The sequence below is a fragment of the Rhinichthys klamathensis genome, unplaced genomic scaffold (assembly GCF_029890125.1).
Source record: "Rhinichthys klamathensis goyatoka isolate OS25496 unplaced genomic scaffold, OSU_Roscu_1.1 h1tg000051l_1, whole genome shotgun sequence".
In the NCBI taxonomy this organism is placed as follows: domain Eukaryota; kingdom Metazoa; phylum Chordata; class Actinopteri; order Cypriniformes; family Leuciscidae; genus Rhinichthys; species Rhinichthys klamathensis.
In genome coordinates this window covers 168497-188253 of record NW_026606597.1, presented here as the reverse complement: position 1 = coordinate 188253, position 19757 = coordinate 168497, and the positions used below count along the sequence as shown (strand labels likewise).

At 39.8% G+C, this 19757-nt stretch overlaps 1 protein-coding gene across 1 annotated transcript in view; it reads left to right on the top strand.

Annotated features, from left to right (window-relative positions):
• The window catches only part of glceb (glucuronic acid epimerase b), a 76435-nt gene that overhangs the window by 24892 nt on the left and 31786 nt on the right, over positions 1-19757 (top strand). Inside the window, exon 2 of the mRNA XM_056247933.1 lies at positions 16208-16322. The gene's annotated coding sequence lies outside the window, so the exon portion shown is untranslated. The remainder of the gene's footprint in view (positions 1-16207; positions 16323-19757) is intronic.

Genomic DNA, 19757 nt, shown 5'->3' with positions numbered 1-19757 from the left:
CTCTCTCTCTCTCTCTCTCTCTCTCTCTCTCTCTCTCTCTCTCTCTCTCTCTCTCTCTCTCTCTCTCTCTCTCTCCACTGTGACAGTCTCTTCCATGGAGTATGAATTATAAATCCTCTCTCTCTCTCTCTCTCTCTCTCTCTCTCTCTCTCTCTCTCTCTCTCTCCACTGTGACAGTCTCTTCCCATGGGGAGTATGAATTATAAATCCTGATATGAATACCAAGCCTTTGATTAGTAAATAATGCCTGGCGCTTATTCAAAGTTCAGATATGGATGAATAATCCTCTCCCTCTTCCTGTCTGCTCCTCAGAAGCTCTTTCTGCTGCAGTGCATTTTGTCCTTGCCCTCATATCACCCTTACAGAGATGCTGTGATATGGCCCTGGCTTTTTGAAGCACTCTTCGCTCAAAGGCTTTTGATTTCAAGCATCAGCTGATAAATATTCCATGAAAGTTCCTTTCATAAGCAAACAAGGTGCAGAGAATGCGGCGCTTATCTCTTTGTTGACAGCAGGAAGACGTAGCCTACTTCCGCTCTCAGGACTGACACAAGGGTTGGAGGTCATGAGATGCTCCTGTGCCTTTGTGTGTTTTCGGGTTTCGTATCTCTGTAATCGGCAGAAGGCTGCCATGAGTAACACTCTGCTCGGGCTGGTGGGTTGCGAGTGGGCCTGTTCGGTGCTGTCACTGAAGCATTAGCCCATCTGAACTCGTCATCAGTGAATAATCGCACATATATCCGGCAGCCAGGCACGAGCCCACGGCCGTCTGACCGAACGTCTGTTTGTTTTATTTGTGAGATCCCACGTCTTTGGTTTGTAAGGAGGATGAAACAGCCTCCCTTTAAACCAGAACTTTGAAATCTCAGCCTCAGTGCAACTGTTTAATATGTAAGGGATCGAGTCTGGACTTAAAAAGGTACTTATTTCTTTTTTCATTTGAGGGCTTTGGTGACTCTGATATGATAATTGTATTCTATTTAATTCTATTTAAAATGTTTAATGAATCTGAATGAATTATTAAAAAAAAAATTGGTTTGAATGAATGATTCAATGACTCACTCATAAATACTTCATTGTTCTCATTCAGTCAGTTCACTCAACACATGACTATGGATATCACATCCCATTCATCATGGATTTAACGTAGTAACGCTAACTGTAACCATTTACATTCAATTCAGGGTTCGTACATGTATCCTTTTGAGAGTGAAATTCAAGCACTTTTCAAGAACTTGCAAGTGCTACACAACTTTTTCCAGCCCTTCAAAGCTCTAAATGTGAATAATTTTGTTGCAGGTTGATATAAGGTGTGCCCCTACATTTTCAGTAAGGGGTTATAGCCTAGTGCTCGTAAAAAAATAAAAAGTTAGTCTGGAGCCCTGGCACTCTGTGTAGATAGTGTTACTAATGAGTTGTCACTTGTCAGCAATCCAAGTTTGCTTTTGGTGTGAGTAGCCTTTAAGCTTCCTTTTGAGCCATGTCTGCACTTGAGCACTCCAAGAGAGTTTCCTTCAAGGGTGTTATTTTTACATGGCAAGAGCTTTCTGGAGAATGCCTTGGGTCTTCAGTTCACAGTGGTGCTGCGGAAAAGGTCTCTTGTAATATCGAATGACTCTGCTTTGAATTGATTTGTACTTCAACTGAACTTGATTGTGACAGTGCGAGATGTCAAGAAACAAAAGGGAAAATGCTTTTCCATTGCCTTCTATGCCACACTTCTTCTCACTTGAAGTTGCCTAACTCTCACAGGGCCCTGAGATTTGATAATGAGTGGAAAGAGAGATCACAGTTATGAGAAACTAAGTTAAAACATCTACCACAAAATCTGCAGAAGGCGAGAATGATGGATGAATGAGAGGGGGAGGTTGTGAGAGAGAGTTGCTGAAAATCATGAGATATCTTTGAGACACTCGGCAGGGAAGCACTTATGAAGCAGCTGCTAAAGTGTCGCAGGCCTTCGATCCAGAGTGAGGATCTCCCTTCTCCATTTATGGAGAGATGGCAAGAGAGTAAGACCAGAGTCCAAAATTAACATTCGCAAGCTCAAAATGCAAGTTTCAAGTTTAATTTATTTATAAAGCACATTTAAAACAACCTTGGTTGACCAAAAGTGCTGTACAAAATTGCCTAGGTCTAAAACCAAAATTAAAATAAACATTCACACGACGTTAAAGGAGCATTTCACCCATGGGAACATTAATCTTTATAGAAAGTGGGTCATATATGTAGTCAATGTAGCGTAAATTTAGAATTTGGTGCCTTGACAGAGGAAAGACAGAAAGTAACTTAAGGGCGCATTTGTATGGAAAACAACAACTCCAACTAGTGTTGTCAAAATATTCGGTATTTCGGTACCAAGTCGGTACTAAAAAATTGTAAACGTCACGGTACCAAGTCCCGGTGGTACCGAGTACCCAGTCAAACCCGGTTCTGGATGCGCATGCATGCACGAAGGGCGTGAAGTTGCGTCCGCTTCATGAAAGCGCTGACATGGCGACCGGCGGCGCTGCTGATGTGGTGTCTGTGTATATTACACTGCAAAAAGACTATTTAAATATGAACCCTTCATCTTCTGCTTGTGTGAATGAACGGCGCAGACGCGCGGTTTCATTAAACGTTACCTCTCACACACACTGAAGCACGACGTGACGCTCGCGCTGTTTTCAGTCTCTGCTGCCTCACGATATGGTGACATGATTCATGATTAAATTCATCTCCGAGAGTCACTTAATAAGTATTTTACCGTTTCATTTGAGAAAAACTATCGTCATATCATACACGCACAGAAACTCAAAGGTCTTCACGGCAACCCGTCAAAATAAAAGTTTGGTTTAACTTAAAGAAATTGACAGAAATAATTATATTAGGCTACTGTACAATAGATTTGGCTACTGTACAATAGATTTAACTACGTCTCCATTAATTAAAGATACTACTACTAATAATAATAATAATGTGTGCATAGAAGGTTGCTTATTTTTCACTTGACTTTTTTTATAAGCAATATTTCTCAATATCATCAATATTTTCGTTTAAACAGCATGTAGCCTTCAATCCTTTCATAAATTTACCATCATAAATAATAAAGTCATTGAATTTAATTTAATAAATATATTTTTTCAAATAGTTAAATAAATTATTTAAAAAAAAAATAGTTCAAACTGATTTTGCTGTGGTACCGAAATTGGTACCGAGAACCGTAACATTTTAACGGTATCGGTACCGACTACTGGAATTTTGGTACCGTGACATCCCTAACTCCAACAATGCACCACATTGCACAGCTCCACAAGCCACTCCCACTAATCCAGAACACCGAGAAACTAGGATGGTTCACAACACAAACGTCCATGTCCTCGTCTGATTCAGAGATTTCGTCCAGGAGAAATTGGCATCGTTGAAATTCTTTGCAAAAGACCGACTCTATCTCTGTGTCCAGTCTGCCCCAGCTCGAGCCAGTCCGGGCTCCTCGTCCGCGACATGCAGGTGTTCTGCCTCAACTGCAGAAGTCGCAGCAGCCGCCTCCTGTTCCTCCATCAGCCTCAGCTGCTCTTAGCTATATTGCGGCTCGTAAAGGTAGCCACGAACATCTGACTCGAGCATCAGACTTTCGAAATCCTCTTCTTCCATATCATATTGAATACCTTCCGCCATTGTCGTAACTTTACATCTGCCTCCACAGCACCTGTTAGCTTAGCTTCCAAACAAGATGACGGATATTAGTTTTAGTTTCTTGCAAGTGAAGTCCCACCCACTTATCTGTAATAGGTCTGTAGCGTGAGTGGATTCCACCCCCTGTAAAAAAATGTTGTAGTCTCAACCCCTCTACAAAGATATGGGACTTCCTGTTTAGAATGACGCAAAATGACGATTTTTACATCATTATAAGCAGGAACTGCAACACTGAAATCCGTATTTCTCCCGTCTTAGGGTAAAATGAGGGAATAATGCACGACCATTCAAAAATATGACTGGGTTTCTAACGATGCAAAGCTTAATGCAAATGGATGGAGTGCTCCTTTAAAAGCACAAGAGTACAAATGGGTTATCAAAAGACTTTTAAAGTATAAGTCTGAAGTATAAAATCATTGGTTACCCTTAAGCCAATCACATAACGTTTGGTTATGACGTGTGTTATGCGCCAGCTCAGCCGCATCGAACTTCCACTGTCAAGTCAAGTCACCTTTATTTATATAGCGCTTTTTACAATACAAATTGTTTCAAAGCAGCTTCACAGAGATAACAGGAAAATAAACATGTATGATGCGAAAACGAAACCATCGAGCGAAATACCGGAGTGAACATGGATGTGAACGACTTTTGCAGAATATGTGAAGTAAATCTAACGTTACGCATCCATGGTACAATCAGGGCCTCTAAACTAATATTTGACAGTAGAGAGAAACAAGAAAATATTTGCAGCCAACTGTCAAAGTTAGGATTAGTTCTGTTAAACACAGCTCTTTGTTCATCTCGAGTCTGTCGGAAATGCTGCAACTTAATTGCAAGATTACAGCATGACATGGCAATATTTAAGAACTGGAAAAGAAAGGAGACACTGACCTGTCAAAAGGCTCCCCAGTTTCTCGCTGACGATGGGTAATAGTTGATAAATTAACTTTTCCCAAAGGGAGTAGGGCCACAACATCACCTCCATTCAAAATGTTTAACAAACACTCTTCTTGTTCGGGCTTCAGTTTGCAAATGCCGGGAATATTCTCCACAACAGAGCGAATTGCATCCCATGTCTCCATATTCACAGTTGTTTTCGATTTCCCTAACCTAAAATACAACCTTAAACTCGGCGCTTAGCGTCTATGCCACGGCTCTCAGCCCGCCCTCTGTTCGTTGATTGGCCGGCTGTTTTCAGGCCGGAGGAAAACTAAGAGATAGGTACTGAGTACAGAAGCGAACTGAAATTGAGCGGAAGTACGGAAGTCAGACTACAGTAAAATGGCAATATTGTGAAATATTTTTTAGATATAATAAATGTTTTTCTATTTAAATATATTTTAAAATCTAATTTATTCCTGTGATGGTAAAGTTGAATTTTCAACATGAGATGCATGACAGTGTCACATGACATGATCCTTCAGAAATCATTCTAATATGCTGATTTGAAGTTTTGGTGCTCAAAACATTTCCTATTATTACCACAGTTGAAAATGATTGTGATGCTTATTATTTTTGTGGAAACCGTGATGCATTTCAGGATTCTTTAAATAGAAAGTTCAAAAGAACAGTATTTATTTGAAATATAAATATTTTGTAAAATTATACATTTCTTTACTTTCACTTTTGATCAATGTAATGCATCCTTGCTGAATAAAAGTATAAATGTCTTTAAAAAATCTTATTGACAGTACTTTTTTTTTTTTAAAGACATTAATTCTTGACCCCACCCATTTAAACAGTAGTGTGTATTGTTAATTAAATCAATGTAAACTACATTTTCATAGCTGATAAGAGAGCCAGTTACCCGCTGTTAGCACGTGTGGCAAGAAGTTAATTTTGGACCCTGAGAAAGACTATGAGATGAGACTAAGAATCCCAGGAGGCAGTGCAGAGATAACGGGAGAATGTATGCAAAGCCTCTTCAAGAGCCATTGGAATTTTACAGATGAGCACCATATCCCTGAGAGACTATGACAGGCCCCACACATCTCCCCTATTGTGACACTCAAACTCCCAGCTTCTCTTTGTTCCCATAATCCACTGTGACGGTGAGGGTCGCATTTCCACTGCGAGAGGGCCTGACTGGAGGAGGGGCTGTCGGATCACACGGGCCATTTATAGGGCCACAAAAAAGTGCTGGGGCTCTGGTATGTGTCCACAGGGTCAAACAAAGAGGTCTTTCTCCTTTTTGAGACACTTGATGTTGCTTTTGTTGCTGTTGTTTTGGCTCGCTTAATGTTTTTAATGTTGTCCGTGGTATACATGGGGCAAGACGAAGTAAAGGGATGCTGGGCAATCTTCAAGGAGGGGTCGGTTTCTGACTGTTTTTGAAAGTGTTTATTCTCTTTTTCTATTTGAACAAAAGGCTGACCGCTTCCAGGCTCCTCCGATTTAGATATTAAGATGTTCTTGTCCAAACCATTCTCACAGGCCTCTGAATCTGCGAGCCTGCAGTAAGTTAAGAATGGGGTGCTTTCAAGTGCACATCTGATAACTGGCCATATTTTATCCTCCGCTCCTCTTTCAGCTTCTTTCTACCGCACTCCCACCTTCCCCGCTTTTATTCTTTCTATCATCTGAAGCTGAAACTTCCATTACTCTTGAACACAGTCTACGCAGACAGAGCTGGGGAGATGAAGTGTGAGATGATTTCCCCTGAATGTGGCCATGTGCTGACTCTCGTTACTCTCACTCTTAATGGATTCCACACTTCTGCACATTGTGAACGTACTTGACAAGGACTCCTGGATATGTCCTTGTTCTCAAGAACATCATAGTTGCTTTTATAGCGTAGACGTGTGTAGGTGTTTTTTGTTTTCATATTCAATGCATGTCTACCTCTCTATGAGAGCCATTGATTGAGTCTCTATTGCTATGTTTGGGAAATTTACCATATATTGCAGCTGGAAGTAGGGGTTTTGGCTTGGCGATATACCGGTAGACACGATTAACCGGTAGAGTTTTTGGACTATGGTCTCTATCGTGGTTAGGCTAACATGACGTTGCTGTGCTAAGCTGTCATGAAAGCTCATCTTTGCATGCATTTTTTAAGTATTGCGTTTTAAAAACAAGTGATTTTAAACCGTTGAAGCGCAGTAAGCAGCGAAAGACAACTTATTTCGCTCTATGCGCATGCTGAACATGAAGGTTCTGCTTATAAAGCGCGTGAGAACTGAACTGAGTGCTTTGAGCTTGAACTATTTAATGCACATACTTATGTGTCAAAGTGACCATGTCTTTGCAAGTAAACGCAGTCATTTATGTCTTAAGTAAACGTAAACAGTTGAGAAAGAAAGCGCACAAGTATCGGATCTGTGCAGTCGGTCTTAAAGTGGCAGCATCCAATTTACCTACTGTCATTATTAATGTTCATCAAACACCAAAAAGAGAAAATCTCTCAAGTGCCAAATCACTTTTGTAACTTTAATAAGAATAATTGTATAATTTACACAGTGAAGACTATGCAGTGTTTTTTTCCCATCTAATTACATTATACAATTTATGTTCTTATTTCTAGTTCTTGAAGTTTTTCAGGTAGGTCTATTTCATGTGTATTCTATTGTAGTTTGTTTTCCTATATGCTTGTAATTAGTTTATTTGCTCTTTCTTTATCACTGTTTACTTGTCTTCAGTAAGACTGAGATTTTTTTTTTTACTTAGACTAGTATTAGGGTGTATTCACACCTGCCTTGTTTGGTTCGATTGAATCGAACTCTAGTTCGTTTTCCCCCTTGGTGCGGACCTTTTGGGCAGGTGTGAATACAGCAATCGAACTCGGGTGCGGACCAAACAACCGAACCGAGACCCAGCTGAAGAGGTGGTCTCGGTACGGTTCCAAACGAACTCTGGTACGGTTCGTTTACGGTGTGAACATGAACCGACCCAATTGCAAGAAAGCACTGCGCTTTTGAGTTAACAGGCTTCCGTAGTCGGAGATTTTGGCATAATGGTTTGTTATTGTTGTTCAAGTGCGAAAGAGAATTCCATTCCGGCGCGCTGTCTGGCCACACGATACTGTTGCGCGTCTTTCTGCGCGTCGTGTGTGTGCATCATTGGAATGGAATGAATGAATGTGTGCATTCAGGACATTCACATACAGAGCGTTCTCTTTAGTCTAATCGCGCATAGATGCAAAACAAGCTTTTGCAGTTCATATAATGTAACGATAGTTACAATACAAGGATGATGCTGCGTTAAACTGGACAAACTTAATCGCAAACGTTAACATTGACAGCACTTGTTAGCAGTAAATACAATAAGAATCTCATTATTTGAATGTGTGAACATAGCCCCTCTCTATGAATGAAAACTTTATACCTTATCCGTCTTCTGCGCAGTTTCTTCATATTGCGTTTGTACAGAATAACACAAAATTAGTAAAAGAACAAATATTGCAGTACGAAATATCTCCATGCTGAGCCTTTTTTGCACTTCCTGATTTCCCTACTTGAGAATCCTTGTCCAATGAATGGACGACCTTAGCACACGTGTGGTTATGTTTACAAAATTTGGTTCACTTGCAAAAAGAGCAGTGTGAAAGTGAACCGTACCAAAAAACATAAAAAATAAATTATTTGGTCCGGACCAAAGCAAGTGAACTATCGGACTTTCCTGGTGTGAATACACCCTTAGTTTTTTGTGATATTGAAAATGGTGACAAGAATTATGAAATTTCAATGGTATCAAATAGGGCTGTAACGATACGCGATATAAAATCGAAATCGCGATACTCAGGTCCACGATCCTGTATCGCGATGTGAGAAGGCAGAATCGCGATCACACCCCTTCCAACTCCCAGAGTTATCCTTCCTGTCCAGAACCAGGGCTCGAATTTCGGCGCGGGTATTGCGCATAATTCTAATCATTCCCGCAGGTCTCCCATTTATAATGCGGGAAATTCCCGCAATCGTAATCCACACAGATAATAAAATCAAATCATTCTTTTAACAACTATCTTCCAGACGCAATTTCACAAACAGCGTGAGTGTTCAGCGGTGCCGCGCGCTCTTCTATCTCTTCTCATAATGTGTTGTGCAAGGCAAGCATCAAGCGCTGCGGCGATAATACACACTCGCGTTTTGGAGTCGGGACCATAGACTGTAAGGTCGGGGCACGACGGAATATTCACTTGCACAATCGGGCCAGCAGTGCATCGTGACTGAAGTCTTTTTAAGTCTTACCAAGTCTTACCAGTTTAAACATTCAAGCGATTTTAAACTAATCAGTGCTCGCGCGCTCTCTGAGATTATTTTCTATGCGCACATTCATAGAAAATCCGCCTCAAAAACAGCTGGCCAGTAACTATTTTTCGCGGATTATATTGCTTTAGCACGCAAAATTGTCAATTTCGGTCTTTGTGAGTAGGCTATACTCTAAATATAGTCGGTTTTGTCTTTAATAAGCATAAAACGCATGCCAGTATAATGAACAGGATCCGTGCACTAGCTCTTAAAGTGACGGCAGCCATATGTGCCTGTCATTAATTTTGTTGTCAAAACAACAAAAGATGGCTTTAAGTTAAAGGAATCAGAATTAATAGCCTATGTATTTAATTTATTCAGGACTAAAATACTACCCAGTGTTATTTTCCATTTGATTACTTTATTCAGTATCTGTATATGAATACTAGTGTTAGACCTATTCAAAAACTTTTCTCTTTAATTGTCTTTATTTGTATCTTTATTCTATTGTATTTATTTGTGCTACTTTTTTCAATTTAATTAAACAATTTAAATCAAGCTTCCTTGTGATGTGTAAATTCTTAACAACAATATTACCCCATTGTAAAAATGCAATGAGCGCAAACATTTAGGCAAGATAAATGTAATAATTTTGTTTGGAAAAAATGCCCCCCCTTTCTCCCCCTCAAACAAAAAAAAAATCCTCCCCATGAGAATCATCTAAAGGGGGGATTCCTCTATTAAATTAATCCTCAATTGACCGGCAACATGTCCAACATGCAGATGCATATCCTACGGCACCATCCCGAAATCAATTTAGTTGGAGTACAGAACACAGCCCAAAAGCAGCAGCCTACACTGCCTAGTATAGTTTAATAATTTGCATAGTTATTATTGTTCTTTGGTGTTTAGATTATACAGGTTTTTCCTAATGTTATTTAATAAAAATACCGGGTTTTTTCTTCTTCTCTCAAAATCTCTTTTTTTCACCACAAGCCCCGCCCCCTCAAGCCCCACCCCGTGATAGAATCGCGATACGAATCGAATCGTGGGTCAAAAATCGTGATACGAATCGAATCGTGGGTTTGGTGTATCGTTACAGCCCTAGTATCAAAACCTTATTTATAGCAAAAGTAACTGTATCATGATATATATCGTAAAAAATACAATTTCTCATATCGTGATGTAAGATTTTGTTTATATCGCCCACCCCTAATGTTGATGATAGTTTTTCCTGTCTCTACAAAAGGAGAATTGAAGAAGCTTGTTGTGTATTCTTCAGAATAAACTCTTCAACCTCACTCTTGTTTTCTCCCGCCCCCAACATCTCAACTCTTCAAAATCTCCTCCTCTCTTAGTCTTTTAAACTCCACTCTCTTCTTTTGAGATTTGTCTCAGACTAATTTCAGTTAGCTTTTTAATTGCCTTTTGTTCATAAGAGTGTGTATCTGTGCGTGCAGACGTGTGATGGTGGCTGGATTTAGAAGAACCTCAGTTCATTCTAGGGATAGACGTTACCTGAGGGAGCTGCCACGTAAATGAGTGCATCTCTCTCTCTCTTTTTCTCAAGCATATGGCATGTGCTCTGAACAGTAACTAACCCTCTAGGGCTTTTAGCTAAAGTACGTCCTTATTTGGTGTATGGAAAACATTAAACGCACCACATGGACAGGGTTGACAACCTGTATTTAAATGCATCATTCATTCACTTTGATATGTTTTTTCCCCCCTTCATATCTTGACAAACATGAATGAATAACAAGTTTGTGTGTGTAGATGAAACAATGGAGAAAGTTTGTCTATACTGTGTACTGCAAACCTAAGTTTTGGTTGCTTGGACTTTCAGAGGAGGGACAAAAATGATGAGAAAACGACTTGGGTGTGAATAATAACAGAATTTTCCTCTTTGGGTGAACTAACCCTTTAATGTCACCATGAAATCAAAATTGTCAATCTTCTTTTTTATGGAATATTGCAATTTATGACTTGTAGATTGGCGGGAGGGCTGGTCATAACAGTTGTCCAATAGCTCGACAAATTTCAATCCCTCCCTCCAACAACCTGTCTCTTACATGAAACGATCATAAAAATTTAAATATGACAATTCAATTGATTCCTGATGGACAAAATCCCACCCTACATTTTTTCTCGTTTGAGTGGTTTCACTCAGATGTGCCACAACAGGGAAGGAAACGGCATTCACAATTTCTTGTTTGTGCTGACTTGAAAGGCCTAGTATTGAGCTAATTAAATATGAGCTAAATAATTTTGAAATTTACTTGGAACCCTCTTTTCATTCCAAAATCATAATTTCTGTTTTCCAAATCTTCTGAAGTCATCTGATTGTTTTGTATGAGAAACAGAATGAAATTTAAGTTGTTATTCACTGAAGACTTATGATATTTGCACTATAGCCTTTCTATAAGTAATGTTTGATTCGTGAACTGATTTTTCAGACTGAATTTGTGAATGGGATAAACTGATTAATTGAAAAGATCATGCTCAAAAGAGTAAATCAGTAGCTAGAAGTGACCTGGCACATTGAGCTTAGCTCAAGGTACTCATTGATACGTGAGGTCACACTTCTTTTGTTTGTAGCCCCCCTCCTTGTCCATCAGAGTATGACCTGAAGGAATTTCTAAATTGCGGGGATTTCATCTTTCAGCTTCTGTGATTTAGGTGCAGGCATGAAAGACGAGGCTTTTAATAGTAACCGTCGACAATGCCCAGCAGGCAGCCGCACGTAAATTAGGTGTTAACTAGCAGTGATATGCTGAGATTTTTCTGCTGTGACTCCAAGACACCCCCCCTGAAGATCAGCATCTGTGATGTGCAATGAGAAGCATTAAATGCATTTTACCTTGAAAATGTGTGTTGCTTGCTTATGTAGCCTTTTAAAACCCTACTTGGCTGAATCGTCATGAATTATCTACATCATGTCTAATCATTCCTGGTATCTAATCTATTTTTTTTTTATATTCCATAACATTGTTACATTGTGACGGATGGGAGCCCTGCCAATGAGCCTTGTATACAACAGAATGTTATAAACTAGAAAATATCTGATTTAAGTGCTTCGTCAATATTCCCATTTTATAAAAAATGATCACTACCTTCTTTTACGGTGTGATTTACTGCAGTTTTTAATTTAACAAGCCTCTCCTCGGGTGCCGGAAAACTGTTATGGCGGAGATTAATTGTGGGGTGAAGTTACAGTCACTATCCACTCACTGTGGTTGATGGATCGTCACTACATTAACGACCAGGCTGTCGACAAGCCTGTAAATTCATCATGAATGCAATTACTAATATGTATTTGTTTCTTCTCCATCATTTATGGTCTATTTAAAGACTGTAACTCAGTGTTCCTTGACGTGAAAGTGTACTTAACGCCTAGGCCAAATGTGCTGTGCCAGTTTAATTTTCACTCACAACAGATTTCATTTATGGATAACTGGCCAATTAGCTTGGAGTTGATCTCCTCTGAACATTTTTTTTTTGTTTTTTTTACAGAATAGTCAACAAACAACCGCCAACACCATCTATATTTGATAGTACATTTAATCTAGCTGTTTGCAATCAGATGTTTATTCCAGGAAGTGGATATGCCATCGACGTAAATGGACAACCAGTAAACATAAGCACACAGTGATAACTTAGTCTTCAGGTTGCAGAAAATGTTTTAGTGAGCTCCTTCGTTAAGTTAGGTTAGGGCACTTTATTTGTACCCGCAGGTAAATTTGTTTTGGAGTAAAATGACATGATGATAATAGCATCCATTCTTGACACACAATTTTCAAAAACACATAAAAATCATAATATATCACAACAAAATAACAATAACATGATACATGTGCTCAAGACTCCATCACTCGCTCAAGACTCCATCACTCACTCAAGGCGTACTGTATCATAAAATATAGTTATATACATGCAGGTCTATATACATATACATATACAAATATACACACATAATACCCCTACCGCTTATTCAACAAGGTTAAAACGGAAGGAACAAAGCTGTTTTTATACCTCTTTGTTCTGCACCTTGGGACTAAAAACCTCCATCCAGAGGGAAGAAGCTGAAACTCACTGTGCAAAGATGGGAGACATCATTTAATGGGAGACATCATTTAAAATAGAAGCAGCCATCGTCTGTAACTGTCTAGTATACAGGGATGCTGGATACAACTGTGACTCACCAACCAATCGACTAGACCATTTAAAATGTGGTTTAACCGATTCAATAAAAGTATGATAAAACATGTTCATTATCATTTGGTCAATATGAAAGTGTGATAGTTTCCTTAAACAATTTAAGTTCTGGTGACCCTTTTTGCACACGGCTGCAAGATTTTTAGCTTCAAGATTGTTTTTTCTTCATCCTACTCCTGTTCTTCTTGTCATGGAATGTATTTTTGTTGTGTTTGTTGGATTTGTTAAATTGCTGTTGTGGCATTTCGTGTTGCATTACCATGAAAAGAGAATAAATAAATAAATTAAATTAAAGTTAAAGTTAAATTTTGCATCAATAATAGTCCCAAGGTTTGCACATACTCAATGGTCTGACCTTTCAGTAGCTTCATGCATGCAATTGTTCCTACTAAAATCAATGACCATATACAGTATTTAGTTTTTGATATATTCAGCTGGAGGTAAGATTCCTCACACCAGTGTACACAATCATCAATAAGTGGGCAGTGGCTGATCTCATTCTCTGGAAGCAGACTAACAATAACCGAATCATCTGCATATTTTATGATGGTTCCATTGTCATAACTGCTCTGACACATATTTGTGTAGGGAATAAATATTAAAGGTGACAACACACACCCTTGAGGTACAAAATACCATTGACCCTCACTCTCTGTGTCCTATTGGTTAAAAAGTCAAGAATCCAACCCACCAGATTATTACTTAACTCAAACTGTTGTAAGAGCCTTCTGGTTAAAATGTGGGGTTGGATTGTATTAAAAGCCGACGAAAAGTCTATAAATAGAAGTCTGGCATGTGTCCCATTTCCATCCAAATGTCTAAAAAGCAAATTAAGCAATGTTACTGCATCTTCCACTCCTCTGTGGCCTTTATGCGAACTGCAAGGGGTCCAGTGCATGTTCAGTCTGCCTCAAGATCTCGGACCTGACCAATTTCTCAAAAATCTTCATTAAAACTGAAGTCAACATGACTGGACTGAAATACAACCACAGTATCTTCCCAGAGGTTAGGTACATGTTGTGTCTGTAATATAGCCCAAATCATGAAAACAGGACTTTTGAACATGATTTAAGTAACCGGCCACAGATATTATCAGGACCAGGGCTTTTGTTCACATTTACTGAATTAAAAGCATTGATACTGAAGATCAATGTTGATCAATGTATCCATAAGTTTAAGACTCAATTCCTGAATTTCTTTGCTAAAATCCAAAATTATCAAAAACAACAATAAAAACTATTTAGAGCATTTGCAAATGCAATATCCGAGTTAAAACCATCTAACATAACTGTGAACAGTGCTGCTGTTTAAATTGTGAAGGCCTGCTATAATTTTCATACTTGCCCAAGCTGAACCAGAATTTTCTTTTTCTCCAATTCTACTTTGTAGTTTTGTTTAGTTTTTTTCAATCTTCAACTCTTTTGTAATTCGTTACATTTATATATCGCTTTTCTAGGTACTCAAAGTGCTTCACAAAAGGAAGGGGGAATCTCCTCAACCACCACCAATTTGCAGCATCCACCTGGATGATGCGACGGCAGCCCTATTGCGCCAGAACGCCCACCCCACACCAGCTTATTGGTGGAGAGTAGACGAGTGATGAAGCCAATCAGTATATATGGGGATGATTAGGAGGCTATGATGGACAGAGGCCAAGGGGCAAATTTGGCCAGGATGCGGGGGTTAAACTCCTACTCTTTTTCCGAATGACATCCTGTGAGTTTTAATGACCACAGAGAGTCAGGACCTCGGTTTAACGTCTCATCCGAAGGACGGTGCTCTTTGATAGTTTTAGGGGCTTTCGCACCGGATAGTTCTGGGAACTAACCACCAGGATGGTTCCCTGAGAACTAATGGTTCCCCTAGGAACGTTTTCTGGTTGCATTCGCACCGCCAAGTAGGAACTCTGAAGTGACGTTAGGCGCGCTTGTTGTTGTGACTTTTATTTTGACGGCGTGACAGACCTTTATTTTGATGGGGCTGAGAACGCCAGATCCTGAGCAAACAAACAATGCTTGCATTCTCCGTGTTCATTAGTTTACGATCTGTCTAACAGTCCTGTCTAATATCTTATTCGATAGAACTATTATAGAAATTAGACAGTAATGAAAAGTTAGTAGAGTATGCCGTGTGGTTGATGTCCAATGATGCTAGCTGAGCAGAAATACATAATCATGTTTCGCATGGTCTGCTCAAAGTTGCGTTGGATTTTCTCCTCAACGTAAAGGTTAAGAGGCCCATCTATCACTGTTTTGCGTACACTAATGTGACGGATAGTTCCTATAGCGCTGGTTTAGACCCTACTCTGAATTAGGAGCTAAATTAGTTCCTTCAAAAGAGTTCCTAGAACTAAAATAGTTCCTAGTTCCTGCGGTGTGAACGCGGCAAAATCCGGGTGCTTCCGCCAATAGTTCTAGAAACTATGAAAAGGCTCCTCCGGTGCGAAAGCGTCCCCATCACTTTACTGGGACATTAGGACCCACACAGACCATAGGGTGAGCACCCCCTGCTGGCTTCACTAACACCTCTTCCAGCAGCAACATGGTTTTCTCAGAAGGTCTCCCATCCATGTACTGACCAGGCTCAATGCTGCTTTAGCTTCAGTGGGCAACCAGTCCTGGGCTACAGGGTGACATGGCTGCTGGCAACTATTTTGTAGCCATATGCAATCGGAGGCTGCTCCCTGTTTAAAGGCTAATATATTTTATTTTTTTTATTTTTAAATTTGTAAGCAGGACTTAACAGATTTAGTAACCCGTGGTTTGTTATTAGAATGTAATTTAACATGTTTACAGGGAATTTTCATGTCCCTGCAAAAAGCAACATATGAGCATGTTACATCCACCAGTGAATCCAAATCATCACCACAGGACTGTGTAAAAATGTCCCAATCAGTATACAGCTGTAACATTCGTGCAAGCAGGACAGAGTTTATTCTGACCATACTCTTTTGTCCTTGATCTTTGATATTTGATCAAGAGTATGATCAGAAGAAACTGTGTCCTGCTTGCAGGAATGTTCATGGATTAGGCAACGAGTTTCTTGAGTAAAAGGTCAAATTATTCTGTAAAGATTTTCTTATTTTTCTATTTCCACAGCTCACCTTATTTCTGTTTCTATTTCATCTGTTTCAGGTATGACAAACTGTTCTGTGAAGCAGATCCCTAAATGAATCGGAGCAGAGTATCCTAGCTGTGGCATAGAGCACAATGACGGCACAGTCAGACGTTCACTGATGATTGGAGCTGGGTAAGAAACAAGAAACAGTATTGCCATTTACAAACCTGTTAGCAACTGGCTAAATCACTATTGTGTTATCCATTCACTTTTGTTAGACACTGCTTATGATCAGTTATTCACTCTAGTGTTGTGCCATATGAAATGGTTGAAATCACTAAATAGTTTCAGTGCACTATTGTTCAATAGCTTGGGGTCAGTCATTTTTCTAAAAAAAAATCTAGTTTTTTGTTTTGTTTGTTTCTTATACTCAGCAAGGCTCAATTTATTTGATTCTAAAGTATTTGAATGTATTTGATTCCTTTGATAAACTGTGATACATTTTTTCCATTATAAATTTATTTAATGCATCCTTGCTGAATAAAACTATTAATTTCTTACAAAAATTGTACTGACTCCAGACTTTAGAACAGTAGTGTACTTGCAGGGCTCCAGACTAACTTTTTGCCTTGGTTGCACTGGTGCACCAGCACAAAATTTAGGTACACCCAAATTTTTCCTCTGCTCACGTTGCCTTTAACGCTACAATTTCAAGGTCACCTTTTTATCACGCTCCATATACATTCATATACACTCACCTAAAGGATTATTAGGAACACCTGTTCAATTTCTCATTAATGCAATTATCTAATCAACCAATCACATGGCAGTTGCTTCAATGCATTTAGGGGTGTGGTCCTGGTCAAGACAATCTCCTGAACTCCAAACTGAATGTCAGAATGGGAAAGAAAGGTGATTTAAGCAATTTTGAGCGTGGCATGGTTGTTGGTGCCAGACGGGCTGGTCTGAGTATTTCACAATCTGCTCAGTTACTGGGATTTTCACGCACAACCATTTCTAGGGTTTACAAAGAATGGTGTGAAAAGGGAAAAACATCCAGTATGCGGCAGTCCTGTGGGCGAAAATGCCTTGTTGATGCTAGAGGTCAGAGGAGAATGGGCCGACTGATTCAATCTGATAGAAGAGTAACTTTGACTGAAATAACCACTAGTTACAACCGAGGTATGCAGCAAAGCATTTGTGAAGCCACAACACGCACAACCTTGAGGCGGATGGGCTACAACAGCAGAAGACCCCACCGGGTACCACTCATCTCCACTACAAATAGGAAAAAGAGGCTACAATTTGCAAGAGCTCACCAAAATTGGACAGTTGAAGACTGGAAAAATGTTGCCTGGTCTGATGAGTCTCGATTTCTGTTGAGACATTCAGATGGTAGAGTCAGAATTTGGCGTAAACAGAATGAGAACATGGACCCATCATGCCTTGTTACCACTGTGCAGGCTGGTGGTGGTGGTGTAATGGTGTGGGGGATGTTTTCTTGGCACACTTTAGGCCCCCTTAGTGCCAATTGGGCATCGTTTTAATGCCACAGCCTACCTGAGCATTGTTTCAGACCATGTCCATCCCTTTATGGCCACCATGTACCCATCCTCTGATGGCTACTTCCAGCAGGATAATGCACGTCACAAAGCTCGAATCATTTCAAATTGGTTTCTTGAACATGACAATGAGTTCACTGTACTAAAATGGCCCCCACAGTCACCAGATCTCAACCCAATAGAGCATCTTTGGGATGTGGTGGAACGGGAGCTTCGTGCCCTGGATGTGCATCCCACAAATCTCCATCAACTGCAAGATGCTATCCTATCAATATGGGCCAAAATTTCTAAAGAATGCTTTCAGCACCTTGTTGAATTAATGCCACATAGAATTAAGGCAGTTCTGAAGGCGAAAGGGGGTCAAACACAGTATTAGTATGGTGTTCCTAATAATCCTTTAGGTGAGTGTATATTATGTAAATGATTTTAAACAAGAATAAGGTGTAGGTAAATACTTTTTTCTTTTCTTTTTTGAAGCACAATTATACTGTATATAAAAATAAAGATCTTTTTTTTAAAATAAAAACATTTTAAGCGTTTCAAAATAGAAATAGAAAGTGGTTCTGTTTAAAAGTGCTTCCCTCAACTGATGGCTGAAATAGCTCCATGTCTGGGCTGTTGTCGGAGCATTGACCGGGGAGAGTGTTGGGGGGAACAGGCCTACTTTTCTTAAAGAAAAAACTCTGTGTCTATTTCTTTTCATTGTTTGTTGTCTGTTTTCTTGCGTTTATTTTGCTGATGCTGATTGCCGTGGTCTCGTTTACACTGGAGGTCTTGATGCCCAATTCTGATTTGTTGCCTGTATCCGATTTTTTTCAACCGTCCGTTTACACGTTCTTTAAATTGTGACCAATATCTGATTCATGTGTTTACACTTGACATAGATCTGAAACATCGCGCATGTTTAAAGGGGGTCCTTCTTGCACAGATGGACGAACGCACAGCGAGAGAGATCTCGGGACTGGTGGGAACATACAACACGATCTCATGAAAGTGCGTATCTATAGCACGAATTTGATCTCTCGTGCCATTTATACGGCAAAAATAATTTTTAGCTCACTGCCTCACTGTGAACGTGCGTATTAAACGCCATAAAGTGCGTATCATATGCAATCAAAAACAATTTTTGGCGTAAATGGCACGATAAATAAAATTCGTGCTATAGACGCACTTTCATGAGATCGTGGCGGGCTTTAACAAGGAGCAGTGGGTCCGAAATTTTAGGATGAGTAAGCCAACCTTTGATATGTTGTCAACGTGTGTCCACATTTCCTCTCCTACGACGACACAGCGTTTCGTCGGGACATCCGTCCCTTTGCAGATGCGATTGCTCTCGTCATTAAACCGCGGAGACGTAGCCTAATGCCTCAGAAAATCCGATCTGCCTGTTTACATGACAGTCGCATTGGCACATATCTGATTTATTTCCACATATGAACGAGGCCTGAAACTGATCTCGAAATATCTGAATGCATGCGTTTTTTTCCTGTTTACACGGTCTTAGAACGCATCCGATCTGTCACATAGCAAAAAATCGGAATTGGGTCACATTTCACTGACAGTTTAAACGAGGCCTGATTCTCTGGTGCTCAGGTTGCAATTTCAATCACACAGCATGGAGCACGAGCAGCAGTGTAGGCCTACAGGAATATCTGGACCACAGCCAATCAGAGGCAAAGACCCGTCCCATCTCTGTCTCTGATTGGTTTAGACCACGATATGATCTAAACATGAGTGTGAGTTTCGTCAAAGGAGAACAAGCGCTTCGTTCGTGGAGAGGCAGCGGATGCGAGGATGTTAGGTGCACCGGTGCGACCTAGGAAAATTTTTAGTTGCATCCTTACATATTTTGATCGCACTCTAGAGCCCTGACTTGTATTGTACACTACTTTGTTGTATTGTACACTACTTTGTTGTAAATATAGACAAAGCCCACATTTAATTTACATATTACAGATCTAAGCTACATAACAAGGTACTTTGCACAAATGAAGCAGAAGTGGATTTAGCACGGAGTCAGTGGAGAAAAGGACTTTTAAACCTCCTCAGTCAGTCAGTACAACAC